This window comes from Choristoneura fumiferana, chromosome 24 (genome assembly GCF_025370935.1).
Source record: "Choristoneura fumiferana chromosome 24, NRCan_CFum_1, whole genome shotgun sequence".
NCBI lineage: Eukaryota > Metazoa > Arthropoda > Insecta > Lepidoptera > Tortricidae > Choristoneura > Choristoneura fumiferana.
The window spans coordinates 14213242-14240408 of record NC_133495.1 but is presented as its reverse complement, the minus strand read 5'-3'; the positions used below and the strand labels follow the sequence as shown (position 1 = coordinate 14240408).

Below are 27167 nucleotides of genomic sequence, written 5' to 3'. Positions count from 1 at the left end.
GCCCATTTAGATTAGGTACCCTGAAGAAAGTTTTATCTTGTGAAATCTATTAGTTCTCTCTATTTTGGTAACTTTTTAGAAAGCTTTTACAAATCACGTGACTTGACTCATAAGCTTTATAACTAACTCTCTTGAATTTATTGATTAATATTGTTCACTATCATAATGTGGTTAATTTTTTTTTTTCAGGAAAAGGCAACTCCTTTTACGCCAGACATGATCGCATCCATTTCCTTCACGCGTTCATAGTCGTCACACCCTTGGAAACTGCCGGCGGGGAGACCAGGTAGGCATTAGTAAACTAGAACTTAGATATTATAGCTTTTCATTCAAAGGAGTCCACCTGTAAGACCATGTAAGAAATTTTTGTTGCGCCAAAATGATCTTTTGACTATGGTTTTAAATATCAGGAGTTCAATTAAGTACCTACAACCTACCTCGATTTTCACTGTTCTGTTGTTATTTTCATAATAGCTTAACATTAAATATTTCCCGAGTTAGACGCAATGTCTTTTCCATTTCCCTTCCAAGAAGTTTCTCTTATTCCCGTTACATTACATTTGTTGCTTCTCAAGTGACTTGTTTAACATAAAGTTTGTGTTGCCTCGCAACAACGCACAGAGACATTATTTGCATCAAGAAGTCGTGAAAATGGCTCGGAAAAGGGGAATGGAAATTTCTGTTGTAATTTATATGCAAACGAATCTCCTTGCCGTAATTAGAAAGCTTTTTACGAACAGTTATAGTAGGTGCGCTAGTCGGGCCTCTTCCAGGTTGTATTATGCCTTGGCACAGATTTGAGGGAAAGTAATTTTAAGGAGAAATGCGAAAGGCCTTTCAGATGTTGCTGGAAGGGTTACTCATTACCGGCACTCAAGTGCTGTTTTTTAAGTTTTTCCTCGTATTTTTGTAAAAATCGTGAGGAAAAAACCTCACGCACAATGTACTTTAATTAAACATGAAATGTTAGCCGTGACCGTAGCAAACGTTTGGCCATCAATTTAGTAGCGGTTGTCTTCTGTTATTTACATTAGTTACCGCTTACTTTTTGTTATGGTACCATTAGCCAAATATGTGGTCTACCACCCTAAAGTTGATAATCGTTTGCATGTCATAAAACAATAATGCCAATAGACGCGTCTGTCAACGTGAAAGTTCGACTTTAGACGACCGGATGGCCAAGTGGTTAGAGAACCTGACTACGAAGCTTAAGGTCCGGGGTTCGAATCCCGGCCGGGGCAGATATTTGTATGAATAATACGAATGTTTGTTCTCGGGTCTTGGATGTTTAATGTGTATATAATATGTGTATTTATCTATATAAGTTGTTTATCCGTTGCCTAGTGTCCACATAGTACAAGCTTTGCTTAGTTTGGGACTAGGTCAATTGGTGTCAAGTGTCCCATGATATTTATTTATTTATTTTATATTCATTTGATAGGAAATTGATAGACCACTTATTTGGCCGACCGTACATCATACTGTGGCGCTGTTACTACTCAATTCTCACCTGGTCGCCTTCTTCTTCTTTCTCTTTTAAGATATGGTTTTTCTGTCCTAATTACTAGGACAATTTCGCCAGTGTCAAGGTAAACTCTCTTTGAGAGGGACGTTGCACGGTGATTGTAGTTTTTGCAACTTGATAGTAAAATTCCAGAAACCACGTGGAGACAACTTGCGCATTAAAAATGCCAGACACGAGAGAAATATAGAATTTTGTGATAACTGTTCACTGTTAAGGTTAATCGCCGCATAAAACACTATCAAAATTATACTTCAACGAGCCAAAGAAACAGAAATAGCAAAATTAGATATTGTCTACATCCGCCATGTTCGAATGCTACAAATCAAATCCCACCTGGTCGCCTACATTTTTAAATGGCGTCAGTGATGATAAGTACAGCAAGGCTTGTATGTAAGTATGCATTAGCCACGAGATGTCACAATTGAACTCACTCTTTGGGTTGCCTAACGAAAATGTCCACTTCACGCTACTGTTTCATAACACTGAATGTTAATGGTAAATCTAACTTGATTACAGGTACAAGGTGGCCGTCACCGCTCGTGGAGACGTACCATTTTTCGGGCCGACTCTCCCTCAGCCGCCGATTTTCCGCAAAGGTCGAGAGTTAAAAGAATTCCTCCTTACAAAGCTCATAAACGCTGAGAACGCTTGTTACAAGGCCAATAAGTTCGCTCAACTCGAGCTGAGGACGCGAGCGTCACTGCTGCAGAACTTGGCTGACGATTTAAAGAAAAAGACCATCGAATTCCTTGGTACGGGGGTGAGAGTTGAACCAGGGGCCGTGTCGCCGCAGCCTGAAGGTACCCCGAAGCAAGAGGGACCCAGTACAAGGTTTATTGACACCGTGAAGAAGGCGATATCTAAAGTGAGGTAAGCATTGTCAACGATGACAATATGACAGTCTTGTAATCGGCTCTAGAAATGCTTATTTATTTTATATATTTTTTACCAAATAGGTTCTCAATTGCCCGTGTCAACTGTTTCAGGTCACCGAGCGTAGACACAAATCTCTCTGGTGATAGCAGCAAAAATGTTCTAAATAAGAAAATGAGCAGTTTGCAAGATACGCCTACTCCTAATGTAAGATTTATATCATTTATGTAGATTTGACTTGAGTTTTTATGGTAAAGTCTGCCTCATCTCATTGTCTTTTAACTGACGACTCCCATGCTATTACACAAAAGATCAGAGTTACCTACAGTTATTAGTTTTACATATCTTAAAAATGATTATTAGGTCATTTCAATTGGTTTCTGTTCAATTAAGTACGACAATAAACTTTACAACTTTGACTAAAAAAACAATGCTTGAAAATGACAGAAAGTTGTATTCAAAATATTAGTACCTCGTTTTTTATGAATAAATGATTATGATTATGATTTCTTTCGTCCATTTCCAACTCTTTACTGTCGCACTCGTTATCGAAAAGGGTCGTAATTTTCAAATTATTATTGTTTGTCTACCTCGAACTTGTTTTCGACATGTTTCATTTTGCTCGTTTATGCAGAGATACAAATTCATGCGAACTATTTAGTAATTTATATGTATGTTTTCTCTAAATTACAGCTTATGTATTTGCAGAGCGGTCGTTCGAAAGCGTCAGTTGCGTCATCGTCGGCGAGTGCGGTTTCCGTGCGGTCCGCTGGCGGCTCTGACGCGTCGAGTCCTGACGTGACTTCTCGCGCTGCCGGCCCAAGACCGCCTATGCACGACCATAGCGACGATTCTAGCCTCAACTCTGTGGACTTAGACCCTCTTGGTAAGCTATGAGCGCCTAGTACTTTTGACTGAAATAAGATTTAATTTGGCTAGAATTTGTGCATTTAAAACGAGTTTTAAATAAAATTTACCATTAATTATTTGTTTTAGAAATGTAGTTGTGGGATCCTTTGTGGTGAAAACTTGATAATTACAGTTTCGCCATTTGAATATAGTATAGTTCATTAAATCATTAAGTACTTACTTCATCTTATTGCCTAGCCTACACATTTTCAAATGTATTTTTCTCAATTTTGCGTCGTTTATGATTGAATTGGATTTTTTCTTCAAATAGACGACAAGGACTGGCTGAGTTGTGGTAAATGTGCAACAGGTTAGTCCTGTAGGCTGAATCATAGACCTGTAGAGTAGTTGCTGTTGTATTCAAGCATGTTTGTGGTAGTTTAGATAAACAAAGCAAAATATTGTAAGTTATCCTGAATTGCCGCGGAAAATTTACCAATGAAACACTAAACTAGATTTGTTCATAGATGCACGAATACAATCTATTTCTTATACTTACGTACTTTTGATGTCATTTTGGTTTTTAACTATTATATAGTGGATGGATAGGGTTTTATATTTAGAAAAAAATAAGCGTTCATTGTTTAAAACTGTATACAGTTCATTCCAAATAGGAGATAATACACATCTTATGTATTTAATTGGTGTGTAGCTTAAAATGACAACGATGTACCACTTAGGTTATCTACCGTTTACTTAACATCAATCCCTATAATTCCAGGTGGCGTGTATGTGGACAGTGACACGGGACTAGAATCAATGTCTTCAGCTGAAGCGGGCGCCAATACGCGCGGCGAGCCAATGCCGCCACCAAGAGCTGACGCCGAGCAGTTGAGGGTCGAAGTGTGCAAGCTGAAAAACGATAAGCTGGATCTATTGAAGCAGAATATTGTAAGTACTTACCATCGATTGCGAACCGAAATTGTTAAACCACTCGCTACTGTTCATAATTTAGCTGCATTATACATACTTACTCAAAGTACTTTTTTATTAATAAAGCAGAATAGCATTACACGGCTAAATTACGAACAGGCTCAAAAGTACACGTACATTTAAGTGACACCTTACCTGCGTGTGCTCGATAGCTCAAAACGACACGTTCAACCTTACCTCAACCTCATCCCGTAATCTGCTCGGCCTATATACGTCCCACTGCAGGACACAGGCGTCCTCTCAGAATAGGAGGGCTCGAGTCATAGTTTCCACGCGAGCTTAGACCGGATTGGGAATATCGTACACACCATTGATTTTTTCGCAAGTGTGTCAGGTTTCATTATGATGTTTTCCATCACCATAAAGCTCTTACAAATTGTAAATATAATTTTGGAAAAATCAATAGGTGCGTGCCCTGGTTCGCACCCACAACCCTCTGTTTGAGAGGCCAATAGGTCAATCCACTACCACGACTTTACCCTATTTTTACAATTATTGCAATTGAAGAATAGAAGGGTTAACTAAACTAGTCACATACTCTAATGTTAAATATATAGGTAACATATTTTCAATTGTTTAGTTAGTCGATGAATAATCTTACATTCCGACCCCCAAACTAGGTATTGACATGTGTCTTGTGGAACAGTGTCTAAGTTCTGCGACATCTACGATCTGCATGCAACGATACAAGTGTCGAAGAACAACCTACTATGACAGGGGTCCACCGGGTTTACGGGTTGTTTTGCGACGCCCTTAAAGAAAATGACACATAGACAGACACACACACATAGCGGTCAAACTTATAACACCCCTCTTTTTCGTCGAGGGTTAAATAGACGTATATAAGTTATATAACTCTCGCGCAGGGACCTACATATTCGTAACTATCGTCTCATGACGTTCCTAAAAGAGCGTCACGACTCACAGTATGAAAACTCCTGCCTAGCTAGCCATTTAATTCTTCAACTGTCTTTTTCAGAGTTGGCAGAACGAGATAAAATGCTTAAGGGAGAGAGAGTTGACACTACAAGCCAAGCTTGACAACCAGGCTCGCGAGTTAAGGCGGCTTCGCGACCAACAACAGGGTTCCGCCATCATCCCCAACCCATCTAACCACGACTCTACCGCCTAGACATTTAAAATCAACGAAAATGCACCTATTACTTAAGAAATCAAGGAACGAGGCTGTTGCAATATCAGTATATTCGTTCGTTATCCGTGCGGCGTCAAAATTCAAATCGACCGAACCTTCTTTGCTAATGTCGATATGAGGTGAAAGTATAAATTGGTAGTGGAACTTTGAATTGAGGATACAGCAGTCTGTATTCTCAATTTCGGTCGATTTGAATTTTGTCGCCGCACGGGTAACGTGGCATAGAAAGGCAAGGATAGCATTAGTATGCAGTTTTTAAATGTTTTGATGGGCTTCGTTAAAAGTAAATGTGTAGTTGACGTGTCTTCATACTGGAATAGGTGTATAGATTCTATACCTACTTGCTTACTGGGACAAATTGTATGGAAGTAGGTAGTTTATTGACCTAATTAACAATTTGTGCAATATGGTTTCTGCTGCAATATAAGTATTATGATATTTATGATGTATTCGTACACAACTGTCGCTCTTGCTATCCATATGCAACTTTAGATAAACGTATATTTACATGGCTATGTGTCCTTTTATATGCAATATACAGCACGTATCTTTAAGTTTTCTATGACTTATTTAGTGAAAGTATGATTGTATTCTTTTATATTGCGTTGTTAACACAGTAATGGTCGCACGCTTACAAGCCTCGTGCAGTTGCAAGGGGTCAATGGTACGTGGATTTTGTATGAGAGTTTGACCCCTTAGGTGTATATGCAAGTGCATATGGTGTGTGTAAGACTATTCGCTTTTGTAAATGTTGTGATAAACGTAGTTTATTTGGAACATTTAATCTAATGAAAATCGTCTGATTATATCTGAGAAGTGTGTGGCGGAATTGTACGCAGGTAACTTAAAGAAAAAGAATCTCATTATAAAAAAAAACCTTTTCTTGCGTGATTAGCTCATTATACTCGAAGCATTCATGTTTTCTTTCATTTATGTCATGAAAATGAATATTTTTACTAAAGATCTGTTTATTTTTATTTTTGTTTTCTATTTACTATTGAATGACAATTTCTTTAATCAGTTAATCATTGCAACTAATAAATCGTATCCGTTATAGATCCCAAAATACCCCTACACTTTATTAGGCTTGAAAGAGGTTGCAGGAAACAATGAATATACGCCGATTATCATTTGACATCAAATCGTTTTGTATCGTAGAACAAGCTTTGCACAATAAGCAAGACTATCGACCCAACATTTAGAATACCTAAATAGTGTCTTTCCTCTTTTTCGACGTGTATATATTTTATACGTAGATATATAGAATACAACTTGTATTCCCTTTACGAACTACTTTACGCGCAAAAAGTATATTTACATGTTTTAGCGAAATATTCTATAGAAAATTTGAATAATATCTCTTATTTATATGTATGTGCCTATAATGGTCCGTTAAGTTGTTACTATCGTGATGGTTTAGCTAAAGTTATATCGTCATTGTGAGGTTTTAAATGTCGTTAACCTATCAGCACACCGTCAAAAGTATGTTTGTAATCACAATATATACCTGATCGGTTTGCGAATTTATTCTTTTTCACAAAGTGGTCAGATTTAAAACCAAAATTGTTCTTAAACTTAGAACTGTCAAATAACGGTACCTATAGCATCAAGTCTTCATTGTTTATTAAAAAAAAGCCTATTCATAATATGATGGTGCGTTAGAAAACATTTTATTGATAATTATAATTAATAATTATTATCTAGGCTAAATTTTTCTTGTTAGAAATTCAACGTCATAGTACATCCCAGTTAGTTCATTGCATATACACACAGCGTAGTGCAATGTTAATTTCTAATAATCTTAATTTCTATAGGTTTAAAGTTCCCTTTATTGTGTACTTTTAGTTAACCAGTTATTGTAAATATTAGTAAAGCTGGACCACTATCGATACAGTATTTTTCTTAATTTATGCTTGATAGTCATAAGTTTAGTTTCGAGTGTCTTTCAGTTGATTATGTTTTGTTGATTATAATTAATATTTTATACCAAAGTTAACATTCCCCACTAAATAGTATAGATTATTATTTTGTATAATTATTGCGTTTATAAATGATACACCAGTATTATTTATATTATAAATAATTTAACGGACGGAACACGCTAACATTAATTATCTGAGTTTGCATTACATTTAGTGTAACTAAATATGGTGGCACTGTTTTTCAACTGTTAATAAAAAGTAAATTTGTATTCATAATTATGCATAATTTAGTAAGTTTTTTACAAAAAAAAAGTCTCAAACGAGTTAATTATAATCGTCACGATCACTATGAACAATCTGGCAAAGCTTTTAGCAGCACGAATAAGCAACAAACTGTCGAGACTCTTGTTGCAGTGAAAAACTTACACTAAGGAACCTGTATTCTTAAAGTGAGCTCTCAAGTCTCACCATACTAACGAACTATGAAGTGCTTGAGGCACCATTACTATGTAAATATTATGAAGCTCTCAAATCTTGAATACTTACCTACTTATACAAAAACTTACTTTTAGAGGAGAATTAAAATGTAAACATCGTTATGAGTGTTAACTCCGTCACCAACTCAGTGTCACCAATAATGTAATCTTTTGAAATTTTTGTTTGATTGTTGATTATAAAAATAATTGACAAACTGTTGATTCGTCTTCTGACAACTGTCGTTAATAAACCAAATATCGCGTGTGAAGCGTTAGAAGAAATAGTTTAATAAGAGATACTATTGAATTATATGAATAGTTAATACTAAATATTAATAAAGTTGTTTTATTTTCCTTGAATTCCATATCAATTGATAACCACCTAATTATAACCGCCATCTAGTGGGTAAAGAGAGAATTTTTCATCAATCAAGCAAGGTGTAGCAGTAGAAATGTTATTATCTCAATATATACTTAACAGATGGCGCTTTTGTCACGTGTTTGAATGTTGCTAAGGGCATGAAGTTACCGTAGGTAACAGTTATTTTTACCAATCCTAGATAGATGGCGTACTAGACAGGTTAAAAAAATTTTTTCACTTCTCATGCTCTTAGTTGGTATTTATGCTGGATCTAGGCGACATAAAAATACTAAAGTGCATAAAGTAAAATCTTCGTCTAAGATAATAATCAGCCACAAACAAAGAAGTTTCAGTATATTTTATAAATAATTTTTATTTTAAGTAAAACTAAAAATCAATCAAAATAAATCAATATTACTAAACATTTATAATTACATAGCAATAATATCTGTGCCTCTGGCAGTATTCATCAAATGGCTATGCTATATGTACCTACCTAAATAAAGTAACCTTCAATCTGTCTTGATCAGTTACCACAGCTATGATATGAGTGAGTATGCAGGCAGCGCCACTTATTAAAATATAGCGATAATTAATGTAAATGCATTTGGATTTGTATCGACAAAACAGAATTAGGTATTCCAATTCACACTATCTCAGCTCTAAAGATAACAAGATAACTAGGTACACCTACCTAAGTATATGACCAACGTAAACTACTGTGTAATACAGCCTTTGAGAATGGTCCCATTTAGTATGTATGTACTGAGGTTTCATTGACTAAGCAATGAATATATAAACCGAAAACTCAGGTCAGTGGTAAGCAAGGCTGGCCTTAGCCATCTAGGCGCCCCATGGCGAGTCATGCCTTTGGCGCCCTTTTAATAGATACACAAGCGACAAAATGACAAGGTGGTGTTTGTTAGCGAGTACTGCCTTTTCGCAACGTAACGTTTGGCAACCTGTTTCATTTCGCAACTTTTCATTTCGCAAACTCTAAAACTGTAAATATTTCAGGATTTATTTCAGGGCCATCGTGTAGAACCTTTGTAGAACCCTTTGGGTTAGGTTAGGTTAGTTTTATAAAAATCCTGAAATATTTACAGTTTCAGAAATATTAAACAGTTGGGAAATGTCAAGTTGCGAAATGAAACAGGTTGCCAAACGTTATTCGCCGAAACATTAGTAAACCGTTTGTTAGACATAGAATACTCATACTGACTCCTACGAGATAAGTCTATAAAAGTTAATAGGTTATTAGGCTAAGCTGAGTCTACTTTTTCTTTAGATTAATAAAACTAGGTACCTACCTAATCAAATTAAGTGGTTAAGCTGACTAGACGCGCAATTAAGCCGACACTGGTGGTTGGCTGTGTGGGTTAATTTATTCTAAATTATAAGACTTTAATATTATATGTATAGCGAATATAAAAAGTACATTTATCTATGTAGTTTCAATGCTCTAGTAGGAAGGTACTCTACTTACAAAGGTACTATAAATTTCACGAGAAAAATTACATAGAACATAGATGTTCTACGACTCTACGTGATCTATGTGCCTGCGTCCCGTGGGAACTTACCGCGTCCCTGGAATAATACAATATCCAAGGTAATTTTTTTACATAAAAATGACCCGTGATTTACCCCTATCTCACCTAATAAAAGGTGCAGACGAGGCCAAAGGTGGATCTTAAATTTTATCTTAGTAATTGCTAATAATGTACCTAACTTTTTACTCATAAGTATATGAGAATTATTATTACTTGAATAGTGTGTCCACTACGAACAAACAGCTACACAATTAAACCTTTTCTCTTTGTAATATTAGTTCATAACAATTTTATTTTGATAATTTACACTGTCTAGAAACGTATTATTTATTGCAATTGCAAATATAGCTAAAGTTGTTAAGTACATAAGTACCTAAGTAAGTTAGTAAATCTTTATTGTTCTTTGTTGTTTTTTTGTTCTTAACATAATAGTAGAAGTAAATTATAGTCAATTTCGTGCCAGCGCAGTCTCCGCAAAACTAATTAAACGTTGCTCTTAAGGTAAGTAATTTGAGTTAACTGGATTGTTTTCTTTGGTTGTATACATAATCACGAGGACTACAAACACTAGGTACACTTAAAATTAAGTACCTATTTGTTTCTGAAGATACCTCCTCTCCTTAAATTTTTGTCGCGGCATAAAAAAGGCGTTTTTAAATGGGTAAGTAATTGGGAATATTTTAAAATGTGATCACGCTTTTGGCACGGTTCACTACGAGTATTGAATAATTATGTTGAAATGTTGAGGCTTAATTTTAAAACACCTTGTACCTTTTATGTTTATTTCTGAAGAAAACTAAAATAGCAGTGCCTGATGATGCAGAAAAAAAAAGAGTAGAGTGCAACCAAAGTTCATTCCAGACTGTCTTATTCTGACGGTAAAAGCCGTTTGCCATTGCATTGAAATGCTATTAATTTTCTAAGGTGCCGGGATTTTGGCAAAAGGAAACTCATAAGACTAGACTAAAACGAAGAATAAACCTTTGAATACCCCCTAGATGCAGATACAAGATGCAATTCACAGTCAACGCATGTAATTTCTGTAGGTACAGTCGAGGTAACTGAATCACTTTTTCATAACTAATTTCGACATGATATTAGTAGCACAAAGGTGATTCCGTTTCTTTGATTGTACGAAAATGTATCGGTGACCGTTTGCCAGCACGGCCCGCCCGCCCCGCGCATCGCTCTATCCCCATATCTTGCTCACGTCTACACACACGTGCCGCGTTTTGTACTTAATAGAGCAAGCAGATTGAGCCATTTTACCTTGATTTTCTCACAATACATTTAAAGTAGAATAAGGGCTTTAGATAAGAATATAATTGCCGGTGCCTGCTCCGTTCAGAAAATTGAAAAATAAAGCCACAAAGTAGAGGTACTTATGGAAATTTAATCTAAATGTCCTTGGAGAGAAAAAATACGACCAATTAAATTGCTTCAGGCAGTATTGATGTTTTACAGTACCTACCTAAAGAGAAAATGTGAAGTGTGTAGCTTAACAAAGTGCGTGTTGTAATGTTCGAAGGTAGGTAGGTAGGTATAGTTTGGGCGTGGTATTTTTTTATTTCCAATATCTCTTCCATACCTAACTTTTTTTAGCTAGTTACAATGCTCATGCATGCACGATACAAACTTGTATTATAGACAGTGCCATGAGAGTTGAAGTGAACACACAACTAAGTACGAACAAACTATTTCGGGGATCTCGGATTCGACTCCAACGATTTCGATGAAACTTGATATGTAGGGGTTTTTGGGGATGACAAATCGATCTAGCTTGGTCTTATCTCTGGGAAAACGCCTACTAACGAGTTTTAGCCCGAGCTAAGCTCGGTCGCCCAGGTAATTTTAATTAATAGATCTATTATAGGTTTACTACCATCGATCAAGTTACTATTCTATCTCCATTTTGTCCTGTGAAAGCGAAGTCCTCTCAAGTCCTAAACAAAGTAAAGTCGCGGACAAACGTTATTTAAAATGTTAATTTCGTGTTTTTTTGCGTAAAGATACTAAGAACAATTAAATGTTGATAATACTAAAGATAAAAAAATAGCGAAGAAAACATTTTTCCGTATACGTATGAGTATTCTAAATATCCTTATAACTATTCGAGCATACACGAGAACTGATTAAAGCAGAATATGCGAAAGGGTTTCCGTACGTCTCATTGTAAAAATATCTTGGCTTCCATGTCAAAGTCAACATAGAACCCAAACGTAATATTGATAAATGAAATATGACATCAGTAAAACGTAGCTGTCGTCATTAGGATAAAAGCAAATAAAAGGAAACATTTCCTTTCTCGTAATCCACGTGAATAAAAAATGAATTTTATTTCGAAGTAAAGCACTCATTTTGATGGTGTTTTGGAGATGTAATTTTGCTCAAATTGCGTTTTCAAGATTACGTGATTTGAAGATAGTAACTACTTGCTATTCGATTTAACGCATTGTGTTTTTATTTGAATTAATTGAGTTTTATGTTAGGTGTAACACAAAAAATAAATATGTTTCACTATAATGAGCATCAATAAAACATAGGAAACATTCCTCTGGAATCTGTATTAACATGCATATTAATGAAATGAAATGAAATGTTATTTGCTGTAAATGTGGTACATTAAATAAATAACATGGGACACATGACACCAATTGACCTAGTCCCAAACTAAGCAAAGCTTGTACTATGGATACTAGGCAACGGATAAACATAATTATATAGGTAGATAAATGCATACTTAAATACATATTGAACATTCAAGACCCGAGAACAAACATTTGTATTATTCATACAAATATCTGCTCCGGCCGGGAATCGAACCCGGAACCTCAAGGTTCGTAGTCAGGTTCTCTAACCACTTGGCTATCCGGTCGTCAAGATTATGTCGTTATTATGATGTCATAGGTTTTTGTTTCATGCATTTGGACTGTATAAGTCATGCAAATATTATTTTTGATACATGCTTCACATGCTACCTAACAGTAATGACTCCCTAGTTAATATATTATCTCTAATTAATTAACATTATAACTGGATGGCAAACGAGCGCGTGGGTCTCATGGTGGTAAGAGATCACCACCGCCCATAAACATCTGAAACACAAGGGATATAGCAGATAAGTTGCCAACCTATTCGTATTGTATTGCTGTTTCAATCGTTTTATCCCAGAATCAGGCCAGGCCAGACGGAGATGGCGAGATGACCTGAGCGCGGAACTGAAAGAGTGACCAAATATTTCTCTGGATAGGGAGACGTGGAGGTCAAGAAGGGAGCCCTATGCTCAGGAGTGGGGCACAGTTGTAGCCTAAGTATAATAATATCCCAGAATAAAAAAAACCACGTGACGCAGACGAAGTCGCGGGCAATAGCTCTTTATATATCAACTCAAATAACAGGGTCAGTTCGAGTGACACCGAAAACAAAGCGCAGAACTCTGTCGCCGTGAGAATTTCTGGGTACACGCATTTATTGTTGGTTTGGCAGGCGTAGAGGGGTAATGACAGGTTATCCCTCTTGTTCTTGTCAGAACGATTCCATTCTCTCTACGCAACGTGACATGGTATTGCGTCATCAAAGGTAGATAATCATTCGGATGACTAGCGAAGCACTCGTGTATGTTTTTATGTGAATGCATAAACGCAATTAGGGAACAACTTCATTCAATTTAATAAAGCCCTTTTTGTACGTTATACTTTAACTAATAATAAACATTAGTACAAAACAAAGTAACGAAATACACGCGCAAACACATTAAAATTTTATTTTCTTGGTATTGTCGGCATCAAAGGAGATTCGGATAAGGAAGCACAATTGTGTACTTACCTAATAGTCTTGTCTTTGATTAAAATATGAAAAAAACTCGTATAGAATAATAATTGAACTGAAAATAAATAGACATAATACTTAACTCAATATAGTTTCCAACACAATAGTGGTCTTGTAAGGAGGGTTTGACTGTTTGACAAGTCAAGTATAGTCACCACACGTATTTTAATTTTCACCCAAAAATAATGAATTGAGACAAAAAATTATATGCACAACCAACAACTACCACAAACTACTCGCCTTTTTAGCCTTAGACCTTAAAATACAAAAGAATAATGCGATACTATGTCTAATAGAGATGAGCCGAACATTGATTTCACCGAATACGAATATTCGGCCGAATGTTCAGAAAAACTTTTACCGAACCGAATATTCAGCCGAATATTTGGCATAATTGATTCCTAAGTAGAAACTAGAAATATGATTCATTTTTAATTTCTTAAGGGGCTGTTTCACCATCCATTGATTAGACGGTTACCAAGAACAAACAAACATAGACGGCATTACATTTAACCGTCGGTTAACACTAATCAATGGATGGTGAAACAGCCCCTAAATGTAATTTAATAAATTTAATTTAACTTTTGATTAAAACAAAAAACTTGCTTCTCACAATAAAGAACTGATTGATTTTATTATAAAGATCTTGGGTACTTATATTTTGATCAATAACCGTCTTTTTTATCTGCTTTTATTGAAAATAAAGCTACAGTGTCAACAAAAACATAAAGCCAGGTACAGTAAGTACCTCACAAAAACAACACATTTAACACAACTCATACATGGTTCAATACAGTAAACATTTTGAGTACCACTTTGCCGAACGTTCGGCGATTTAGCCGAATATTCGAATATTCGGTAAATCTGCCGAATATGCCCAATACTGAATATAAAACGAATATTCGGCCCATCCCTAATGCCTAACCGTAACGTTACTGGGATACCTAATAAAATTAGTGATTAAACGAACTTACCTGTAAGTGAAGTTCGATCACAATTATATGATCGACTTCCTTCGAAGCAATTAGGTTTACAATTTGTAGCTGGTATCCCACGCTATAGCCTTGCACGGACATTTAAAAGGAAGGGTAAATAAAACTATTGATCTGGCAACACTATCCATCGTCTTGTCCGGTCTGCTGCCATATTTCTCTCATTCTGTATGGAGTGCTGAATTATTATTATTTATTTTTTGGGCATTGGGTTTTTTATACTATAATAGGGAGGGTTATTAGTAATTGCTTCGAAGGAAGTCGATCATATAATTGTGATCGAACTTCACTTACAGGTAAGTTCGTTTAATCACTAATTATATTTCTCGACTTCCTTCTTCGCAATTAGGTTTACAATTTGTAGGATGTTCAGAGTTTTAATTAGAATGCAATTACAATAACAAAATAAATAGAAGCATAATCAGTTTAGATAACTTTTATTCGTGCTTGTTCTACATTATATGATTCTTTCAATATAAAAAGGGAGAATATATATATATATATAATCATGGTTATGACATATTAAGTTAGGACTTAATTATTACATGAAAGAATAATTCTAGCGAACTGGTTCGGATCATCTACTATCTCTTTATTATAAAACTTGGCGAAAACTGACGAAACCTCACTCCAGCCGGCAGTTTTCTTAATGGTCTCAATATTGACCCCGAGTTTGTTGGCAGTGGAAGTGGCCGCGTGGCGAGCGCTGTGCGCGCTGAACACGCTTGCTGCTTTGAAGGGTTTCTTTTACCCAGTGGCTCAAGCGTTGACAAGAAATTTTTGATAATGGAGACTGGCAACTAATGAAAATAAAGTTTTGGTTTGTTTGTCTTAATTGTTTTTTCCATTTAACGTAACACACTAGGCTTCTGGCTGGGCAAATCTCAGGCCATTCATCAAAGAAAGGGAGTTTGAGCACAGGTTGTAAAGAATTAACGTTTGACGTTTTTATGAAATCTAGGATTTTTATAATAATCTATCTCCTCACTACCATATACATGTACGTTATTCAACTTTATTAACTAAAGGGTTTGAACCCTGTGAGCAGTTACCAATGCCAACAAAGTAACAGTTTTTCTTGTGAGATTTAACAAATCTAGACTGTCGTTTGGCCATTTTTGTGCTAAATAGGTTAGAACCACATTGGGGTTCCATGTTATACTATAGGTACTTTGGAGCCGTGGGTCTTAGTCTATACACGCCCTTCATGAACCGTTGTATTTTAGGGTCGTTTACAGTAGAACCAAAAATAAGTGCTTTTGCAGATTTATAAGAATTAATACGGTATTTGACTATTTTGTATATGTTTTATAAATTAAAACTACACAATGCCTATAATCAAATAGAAACACAATTTTTAAGCTACCTTTACAAATAACAAAGTTATAAAGGTTTGAAATTCAAGATTAGACAGAGAAAGACATACTGGCATGTGACGTCACACGCCAGTACCGCCATACCTGCTGCATAGAGAAAAGCGTTTGAGAAAGAGACAGGTATATAGATTTTTCAAAAATTCACTATAAATCCAATTTTCAACAGATTTAAATTTTCTCTTCGCTAAACACTATCTGTTTATCTATATTTTCATAATAATATTAAGATATGGCAAAATCATATTTTGCACCTTTATCGAAGGTTATGGTTATGGTTAAAAATCTATAATCGTAACGACTGATGAACTGAAATAATCACACTTGTTCTTATTGCAAATTTCTATCCATGATCGAATGCAAACATCGTACTGCTTGCTTATATATGTGTTCTCTAAAAGCGATGCAAAATGATATCTACGGACCTAGATGACATTGTTTTAATATTTATTTATTTATTTATTTATTTATTTTTTGACTGGATGGCAAACGAGCAAATGGGTCTCCTGATGGTAAGAGATCACCACCGCCATAAACATCTGCAACACCAGGGTATTGCAGACGCGTTGCCAACCTAGAGGTCTTGCCTTAATAGCGCTTGCCGGATAATATGACGGCAACCAGGACAAGTCTTGTGTAGACTGTGGGCTGATCAGAAAGGAGGTGACAAAACATTTATATTAGGCCCGAAATGTAGGAATTCAGAAATCGACAACTTTTTAAGCAAAGGGAACCAAGGTTGTGTGGGCCAGTATGGCACGACTACTATACCTTCGGCTTCATCGTATATAATTTTTTGTAACATTTTTAATATTACTGAAAATGGTGGAAAGGCGTAAAAGAACATTTTTGACCACGAAATTATAAACGCATCAACAACGCATGCGTCAAGATCGTTCTTCCACGAAATATATACGGTACACTTTGTATTTGCTCGACTAGCAAATAAGTCGATATCCGCTTTGCCGAAGTGATTGAAAATTTTTTGGTACGTAATGTCACTTAACTCCCATTCAGTGTCAGTAAACTTTTTCGCGATAGAATATCAGCTTCGTAATTTTCTTTGGTATTTATATAAGAGGCAAAAACCGTTATTTTTCGCCTGTCGCACCAGTCCCATATTTCGCGAGATATATTATTGAAATGTTGATACTTTATACTGCCCATTCTGTTAATACATGATACTTATTGCCGTAATATTATCAATTCTCAGCAAGATTTCGCAATCGCACATTTTTTCGGCAAATATTTTTAATGCTAAAAAAAACTGCTTTTAGCACTAGTACATTAATAAGTAAATTTACTTCATCTTGTTTCCAAAAAACCGAGGCTTCTTCTCCATTGCAGAAGGCGCCCCAACCGCTCCCAGATGCATCGGAAAATATTTCTTTCTTGAAATCATTAAACCGAAATGGATTGTAACTATTAATGATTTTATGTAACCACCAAATTAAGTCACTCTTTAAATTTTTTGGAATAAAATTGTTTTGGTCAAAATCATCATTATTCAATAGACATAGATATTTATAGCGTTCTAACTGCTTTGAGGTTAGAAGGCCGATAAATCTTGACAACTCTCGTAACTTACATTGTGTAATAAGACCTGAATTTTTTTATATATATATATATATATATATTTTTTTTATTTTTTGCATCCGGTAATTTTAACACCATCTCCTTTGAGTTAAATAAAAAAAACTAAGAATTTGCATTTGTACTAGGCGAAAAACAAAACTTTTTTCATACTTAATTAGGAAACCGAGATGTAGTAACAGGTGTTTTGTTTTTTAAGACATTTTGTTTACATTCTTCATAAGATTAAGTAAATTACGGATATCATGTCGTGATGTCGTAAATATTCTATTACAGGTTTTAAAAGTTTAGTAAATACGAACGGAGCAGTTAAATTCATATAGTGTGTCGTTATATTTAAATCTGAGATACTTTTTGTGGGTGGAATGAACTGGCACTAGGAAATAAGCATCTTTCATATCTATAGACGCCATGTAACAATGTTTAGTTATAAGTTTAGAGGTTGTCCTATAGTCCTCCATTTTGAAATGACAAGTTTTTATGTGTTTATTTAAGCGGTTCAGGTTCAAAATAAACCATTTATCGCCATTAGGCTTGGGTACAAGAAAAATACTTGAAAGGAATTCGTCTTTAGTGTGAGAACATTCTGATATGGCATTAATTTTAAGCAAAGACTGTATAATGGTACAAAAATCGTCATGTTCTTGTTTGGATTTAGGGTCCACAACTGGCTTACTGTAACCAACGGGGGTAGTCACAAAGGGAATCTTGTAACCTTGTATCCAGGATAGAATAACAGGATCGTCAGTTACGAGCCGCCAGTTGTCAAGAAAATTCTTGAGACGAGCGCAGTATCGTACCTCTGGTTCTAGCGCCGCGTGCTCCGGGGCCTCCGGGGCGGCGACCGCTCAGACTTGTCCCGCTGTTGAAAGCTCGCCCTCGTCGCCGGACGCTGCGCCGGACGAGATCTCGGAAAATCCTGCTTGTTGTTGGTTTTGTCGGTTTTTATTTTTGTTAAAATTATTTTTATTAATAATTACTTCTATCGCCTGAGAGAGGGCAGCTAATGCGATGCAAATTTGATGTTGTTTTGCGAACAAAGAAGCATCTCGCTTGACCATAGCATCTGACAGAGCCGCCTTCACCTCGGGTTTAGGACTGTATTCCTTCATTAATTTATCTTTCACTTCCTTAGGAAGGCCTTTAGCTAATATTTCATGCCACCTCGATGCTATATCTTTACGAATCGCTTTCCCTTAAACGTTCTCGGCCACGGGTGCGTCGCCGAGTAACGTAAGTACCTCACCATCTAACTCGGGGTCAGCCTCCGAGTTCGAGGCAACCGGGGGTTGCTACTGGTGCCGAAGCGCCCGCGGAGGTCGTGGCCGTGGCCGCGCTGTGCTCGGCACGCGAAGGCGCGGCCGCGGGCGCGAGGGGCGGTCGTCTTCGTCACTCCAAACCGCGGACGGGGCTCGCTGGGCGGCCGTTGACGCAACCGTTGCGGGAGAGTGGTCGCGGCGTGTCGAATGAGTTAAAACTTGTTCAGGAAACGCCAATGAATGTTCTTCTTACTAGGTAAGTCTCGTTTTTGCTAGGCCCCAGCTGGGCAAAGCGATTTTGTGGTTTATGACAGAGACAATCCATATTGATTGCTCGCATCATACGAGAAAATTCGCGACTTGGGAAATTTTTGTGACAGTATCGACCCATACGGGAAGCACGCATCACATTTCCGAGTCGTTTCAGCAACTTGTACGGTAGTGATAGACGACGCAGGCGCACAGGATACCTTAAGTAATTTTTATCTAACCAGGATACAACAATATATTGTGGATAGGTCAAATAATTACCTTGAAAATCTTCTTCCGATGATGACGACGACGACCAATCCGACGAAGATGATGAATTGGTGCAAATACGTCTTCTCTTATTCAGTTTTGCTTCCATTGCCCTATTTGAATCACTTTTTCGTTTTCTATTCGCCATTTCGATGGCGAGATCGAAAATTAAGAACAATATTAAAATATGAAGGTAGTAAAATATGAAGGTAGGTAAAATATGAAGAAACTACCTTACACGTGCGAAGGCTGCAGCACGGAAAAACAGAATGAGAGAAATATGGCAGCAGACCGGACAAGACGATGGATAGTGTTGCCAGATCAATAGTTTTATTTACCCTTCCTTTTAAATGTCCGTGCAAGGCTATAGCGTGGGATACCAGCTACAAATTGTAAACCTAATTGCGAAGAAGGAAGTCGAGAAATATAATACAGTGTACTCGGAATCACAATCGTTTTCATCACTTCTTTCTGTCATTGCTGTAAACGATGAGGGTAGGAAGAGACGGTGAATGTGATCGCAAACGCCCGCGCGACAATAGGTACAGTCACCAGCACCAATATCTGACACAACAAGCGTGCATAAATATCTGAAAGACGTGTCAGATATTTTTGCACGCTCCGCTGTGGCAGATATTAATGCTGGTGACTGTACGACCACCGTTTTATTGCAATTTGAGTTCTTTGAGAAGTGGGTTAATTTGATTGATTGATGTTATTAACTTGTTGTTAACATTCTGTTTTTTTTTTGCCGCTCAGTATTTCATTGCGTCCATCGCTCTAAAGCCTTTCAGTTTTATATAGTGTTTAATATAGTGATAATTTTATTACAAGCAATAAACACGTCCAAGGGCTTTAGAGCACTCAGTCCTTGGATTTAGAATTTATATGCTTTTTACGACCGTCAGGTAGGTACACTGCTATAAAACACCATTCTAAATAGATAAGCTGTAAAAACTTCAATGTCACTGTTAACTGTTGTAACCTTTTTTAACAACACCAACGACAGAAAAAAACAATTGATACAATGTTGGGCCGGAAAGAAAGTTTCTTAAGTAGGGACCATGAGTTTGTTCACATCCTACAGAGTGGGCTGATTACCTGATCAAAGTGACGACTTTGAAAGATAAATTAAATATGTTAATATGTCACTAGTTAAATATGGATAGAAACTAATGACCCTTTTTTGAGGCATTTTTTGACAGGGCGTATATCTGGAGGTTTTCTCCTTAGGTAACTGAGATGTTCTTTGACGAAATAGGTTCTCGAAATAAATGAACGTATTTTTATATAATCAAAATAATATAATATTGAACCAAAAGAATACTTAAAGTAAATTCTAGAAAAATCTAAAAAATCATCCTCAATATACCAAATCATAACAGTATTAAAACAATATTCAACGAACGGAAAAAAAAATTACTTTTACAAAAATTGCTAAGCTTTCTGCAAAATCACATTTAATTTCAGTTGATAAAATATCAAGGTTTTATTAAACTGTCTAGTCACTAGCACTTACAAAAATTGGTTTATTGGTAAAATACGCCAATTAACATAGATTTATTTATAATACGCGAGAGTGAAGTGAATGGGTGATTTATTAATCATAGCACTTGTTATCTAGTAGTTAGTAAAAGATCTCGTTTATACAGTAATATTAGTTTATAAACTAGAGCTTATAAACTTATATTGTTTAATCAAAGAAACACAGCACAGGTTAATCCTGGAACCGCTGCAAAATGTTCGTCTTACATTATAAATGAATATCCTTTCAATTCCTTAGTCCTCTCATGACCCGTTCAGACCCCGAAGCGATTTTATTTCTATTTTCGTAGGATTTTTAATTCAAACAGCTTACCCAAGCCGGGCTTTGTAAAAGGAGTTGACGGCACTACTTTAGGACTTGACTTAAGGTGTACTTCATCTCTTTTTTTTAAATATATCAACAGAGCAAAAGTTATATTAATTAATTAAAATATTTTTTTTATAAATAACGAAACAAAAAAAATATCAGTGTTTTTTAAAAGGAAACAATACTTATACTTACTTTTCTGATTCTTTTCAACACTCCCCCAGGTTCGAGTCCCGTCCAAGTGTTAGTTTTCTCACAACAAACATCTGAAAGCGTTCACGTTACAGTGTCAGTGTCACTAATTTAAATAACTTTTTTAAAGTTCTAGATAACCAGCGTAATAAACTTTCCTGAAGTAAACATTCAAAACAAACATATTTTAACAATATGTGTCCGCAATATTCCACCAGAATAGCAGATTCCAAGAAATGTTTTCTTAATTTTTTATCGAAAAAGTTTTGCTGTCACGAACAAAACTAGCTAAGTCAATTGGAAACAGATACCTACCTACAAAATGTCATCAAATCGTTTTTTGAGCAATTGCCAAGAAACTAATTATACATGCCATGTATGTCGAAATATGAACATTGGTCACTCACTGAACATAATGAACTCACTTACTCACTCATTTCTGAGGTCTGAGACGCGGGAAACGTGGCAGTGTGTAAGAAGCCTATTATTTCTTTAGCATCAACTAGGTTTTTCGTAAAGGTTGCTTTGGAATAGACATTTTTGTTACTGGATGTAGTTGAAGGTAGACCGTGACTACTTTTAGTGAGCTCCATATGTTTCGACGCAGTTGCATGCATCATGATTATGGATAGTTTAATTTATTGGCCGAATTTCATTTATTTGGTCTTGCTAATCATATCTTAGTCGCATCCTGAATCTCTAAATCCCATCTCTTTGGCATATGTACACATGTAACTATAATTGCTCGCTTAAAGTAATAGGCTGAAAATCAAACAACAAGTTTATTAAGTAGATATAATCTACAAATCGTTTGAATCGAATCAAGCAATGGGTTGGCATGAAATCGTTACTCTTCTAGTATTATATGAACCGAGATACTCTTTTGATTAAAATGTACAATGTAAAATCTCTATGTAAGCAAGCATTACTCGTAGTTAAATGGTGTGTTGTTGGTTATTGTAATCCGTTCGGAGTAATCCGCTTAATCTGCAAAGCGTGAGCTTTACGAGTTGCTTGTTTTGTGGCAGCCTTTAAAGTTTCCATTGTTTAATCAGTAAGAAGTATTCGTATAAAACCAGGTAATAATATCAACGAAAATAATATGGGAATGATCTGTTGACGTTATGGAAAGTGGAGGGGCAGCAAATAAATTTCTTATCGTTTACCCGTATCTCATAACTTCGCTTATAGTTCACTCCCGCGTAGCTAGCATTCGGTAATTCAGCCTGACACGTACGTTTTAGCCAATTTCTAATTTTGACTACAAATTCTTTGAAATTAGGGCATTTCTATCTACCGTTGTACCCTGAGTTTATCTTTCCGATTTCAACAAAATGGTTTAGCAGGCTAAGAAGGACATGTGGCCCTGTGAGGAATAGTTGAATTGGTTGTCAATTGTCGGTCGCCTCATAATTAGTAATAACTCACAACTTTTCAGCGCTCTATCTTGAACTGTCACAGAGATAATGTCAAAAATGTGTTTCCTTAACAATTTTTTTCAATCTCGTTCTCCTAATCTATAGCAGCTAAAGCATTGAAACAAAATCACAGCTACCTAGTTTTTGTGAGAGTATACACTTCAATTCTAATAATTTTATACTTGAAAAATGAAAATAAAATACAACAATTTTTTTTTGAACAACCTTTCTAATAATATCATATAAATTGAAAATAGTATTAGCTACTACCATACGAAAAATCAATTGATTATATTTGGTACAACATACCTACTGAAAAAAAAAAACTAACGAAAGCATTCAGGTATCAAGCCTTCTGAAGGTTCGCTTTTAAAGTTTCATGTTCGTTGCCTTGTCAAAAAGAGTGTATTATTTTGTATTTGGCGTATAACTGTCACAAAAGGTTACTGAACTGCTTTTTGCTTTGCTTCCGGATCCAAAATGGCAAAAACGGAACCCTTATAGTTTCGCCATGTCTGTTTGTCTGTCTGTCTGTCCGTCCGCGGCTTTGCTCAGGGACTACCAATGCTAGAAAGCTGTAATTTTGAACGGATATATAATAATATGTAAACTATACAAAATGGTAAAATAAAAAATAAAAAAATTTTTTTTAGGTTACCTCCCATAGACGTAGTGGGGGTGATTTTTTTTTCTCATTCAACCCTATAGTGTGGAGTATCGTTAGATAGGTATTTTAAAACCATTAGGGTTTGGTAAGACGGTTTTCGAATCAGTGATTTTTTTGCGAAATATTCAACTTTAAAGTGCAAATTTTCATTAAAATCGAGCGTCCCCCCCTCTAAAATCTAAACCGGTGAGTGGAATAATTTGAAAATTCAGGATGGTAGTAAGTATATCAAACTTTCAAGGAGAACTATAACGCCTAAGTTTGCTTGAGAATTATTAGTAGTTTATGAGTAAATAGCAGCCTAAGGTATGAAATATACCTAAACTTGGAAGATTCCGTATAAAATACGAAATCCTTAGAAAAATATACTTAACTTTCCGTAATGGCTACGGAACCCTATTTTGGGCATGTTCGACACGCTCTTGGCCGATTTTTTCAGTATGTTGCACCAATTATAATCAATTGTTTTCGTATGGCAGTAGCTAATACTATTTGCAATTTATTATGATTTTTTACCCGACTGCCCGAAGGAGGGTTATGTTTTTCAAAGTTGTACCCTCAAAAAGACTTGTTAAAAAAAGGTGTCAAAAAATAAATTGTCATCTTTTATTTTTATTGATATAAAATGTTGGGTACTCTCACAAAAACTACGTAACTGTGATTTTGTTTCAATTCTTTAGCTGCTATGGATTAGGAGAAAAACGAGTTTGAAAAAAATGTTAAGGAAACACATTTTTGAGATTATCTCTGTGACAGTTCAAGATAGAGGGCTGAAAGTTGGAGTGATTACTAGTATTAAGGCGACAAAAATTGACATTCACCAATTCAACTATTCCTCACAGGGGCCACATGTCCTTCCTTAGCCTGCTAAACCCTTTGGAAGGTAGGCTCAGTCCATGATTCGGAGCTGGAAAAACAGGGTCTCCAGATGTGTCCCTAAAATATTGTATGGATGTGTCCGTTTTGTTACACATTTTTCTTAATAACTTTCGTAACAAAACGGACACATCCATACAATATTTTGGGGACACATCTGGAGACCCTGTTTTTCCAACTCGAAATCAGGGACTGAGTCTACCTTCCAAATTTTGTTGAAATCGGAGAGATAAACTCAGGGTACAACGGTAGATAGAAATGCCCATTAAAAAATATGAGAGAACTCTCAATAGTTAATGGCATCGACTGAAAATTTGGTACGCAACGCAAGTACAGACAGCTAAAAAGCTTAAACTAAAATATTTTCAAGGGTTAATCGTCTCTAGTTCATGCACTTACGTCCCACAAATGTATATTATCTGTAATATATCTGAAAAGTTGGAATGAGTACATTACTGTTTCATTAATAAAATAAAATATGAGATAGGTATTTGTCCTTCTAGTTAAAAATTTAAGCCATGAAATACATTACGAATTAAATTAAAACTTAACAAGTTTAATTAATATTTTGAGACTAAAGCGAAAATTTAAGGACGAAGAACATTCTTGAATAATGAAACGTTTCATTTGCATTGTGGGAGTATTTGGTGTCTATTCATGAAATTGTAAACATTTTCGTGATTTACGAAACCTGCTGCGTTGCAAGAACAATAGCAAAAACAGTGATCACAAATTCTATAAATTTCCACAAGAAAGATGTTTGTTATGGCGTCGATGTCATTGAAATTTGACGAATTAACGAGCTTCAATGGTGTGACTCGTAAATCGATCGATCGTAAATTGATCTTCTCATTTGGTTTCTTTTAGCCAGATAAAACTAATTGTTTTCTTTTATTGTTGTTTGTGGTTGGAAAGCGATGTCGTATAGTGTGCTGAAATACAGATTTATAATTAATTTGGCCATGTTTAACTGAAAATACACAAAAAGTCTGCATTAATAACGACCTACTACAGTCATAAATAATCTGTCTGCAATATATATGAAATGTTATTCGATTACATTTGTTTATTTCTTACTTCTCGTGAAGACAGTCATGAGAAAGTTCGTGTCCTGAAATTAACATTTTAGACGGGAAATAAAATAGTCAACGTTATTATCGACACTATAGATACATGATCGATAGAATATATGTAAATTGATATTTCATTGAAATTATAAGTTTGTTTACTTATGCTTCGTAATGACAGCCAGCCATTTGATATTTCAAAGTCAGACGTTATTGTAACCGTTAGTTAGCGCTGTCGTCGCCCAGCGAATTCTTTCAATCGAAATAAAACAAACACGCGCTATAATTTGGAACTGAATCATATTTTTTTGTATGATTAGAACTAAAGTCACTACTATTAGGCTGCGTTTCAACCACAGATGTGTGAGAATGTGTTGCGAGCAGAGAGCGGAATTCTCATGGCATTTTTCACCTGTCATAGTGACTTCTCACTTCTCGACTCTACCTAAATGATGTCGATATATTAGACTTTAAATTAGATTGTCGAAAAATTATCATGTTATGTAGAGCGTTCTTTTTCGTATATAAATGGATATTTGACTGTAAAAGATGTACTTAGTTTAAAACCGGAAAATCTTTTACAGAGAAATTACTGGAACACTTGTTACCATTACAACAAACGAATTTCAGATGAAATTGAAAAGAAAAAACTGAACTAAAATCATTAAATTAGAATTTGTGATCCATTCATTGTTCATTGCATATTATTATGTCTTCGAGTATTTCCCATTTTCTACTGATCGAAAGTTAATTGGAAGAGATCGCTCTTTAACTTAAGGCCGCCTTTTGTTTACATCTACTTTTAATCTTCTTCAGTACTTATGTTAAGTATTGATATATGTATGTATATCGGAAGTCGATAAGTGAGAAGTCACTATGACAGGTCAAAAATGCCATGAAAATTCCGCTCTCTGGTTGAGAGGAATGTGTTTTTCACTAACCAATAGAAACGCTTAATTTACCTTGCCTCGCTCCGCTCAGCTATTTCCACTAAGGCGGTGCTTGGTTCATGAAAAACTCATTCCTTGCATGAAACACATCCTCGCACATCTCTGGTGGAAAAGCAGCCTTACAAGTTCATGGAAGAAAATAATTAAATAATTTAGACAAAACTCTACTTTTTAAAATGGAAAGAACTACTCCGTGAGCTGTTAAAAAAACCTTCGGATTTTAGAAGCATGCCTCGGGTATTGACGATGATATGCGATCGTGATATGCGGTTCTGTTCTGTTATAAACTTGCAAAACTGTTCGAAGTTATCGTAAAAAGTTATGTAAGTAAAGAATAACCATCAGTACAAAACAAACCTTACTGTAATAATATTACGCATCTTTATCTTTTTCTAAGTTTAATACAATATGATTTTTTGTCATGATACAAATAAAAAAATATCAGCATTTCGAATTCTTCCATCGTTAATTAAATTGAGAACACCCCGCCTTAACACACTACTTTTTATTTGGAAGTATATAGAGCTGTTTTTATACTGTATCTACTTCTCTTGGGTACTTATGTCAAATTATTTTTTTTGGTCTGCTTTCGTTTAATATTTTTTTAATGTACTTTGCGAAATCCCCGTTGCCTCTATAACTCGGTCTTAAACCTATTAATTTTACGATCAATACTTTTCTTAAACTTTCAGCTTCTTTACAAAATATTTGTATACATTATAAACAATTTCCCGTGATTGGCTATTTACAGAAATAGCCAGTTTAAGTTAACTCGCAATGGAAATCAATTTCCGAAAAATAACAAACAAAATAAATGTATGTAAGTGTGGTTTCTACTGCACATATATAAATCAATGAAAACAAAACGAGTGCACTCTT

The 27167-nt window shown here is 35.5% G+C and overlaps 1 pseudogene; it reads left to right on the top strand.

Moving 5' to 3' along the window:
• Positions 1-7325, top strand: part of LOC141441883 (uncharacterized) — a 7894-nt pseudogene extending 569 nt beyond the window's left edge.
• The last annotated feature ends 19842 nt before the right edge of the window (positions 7326-27167 follow it).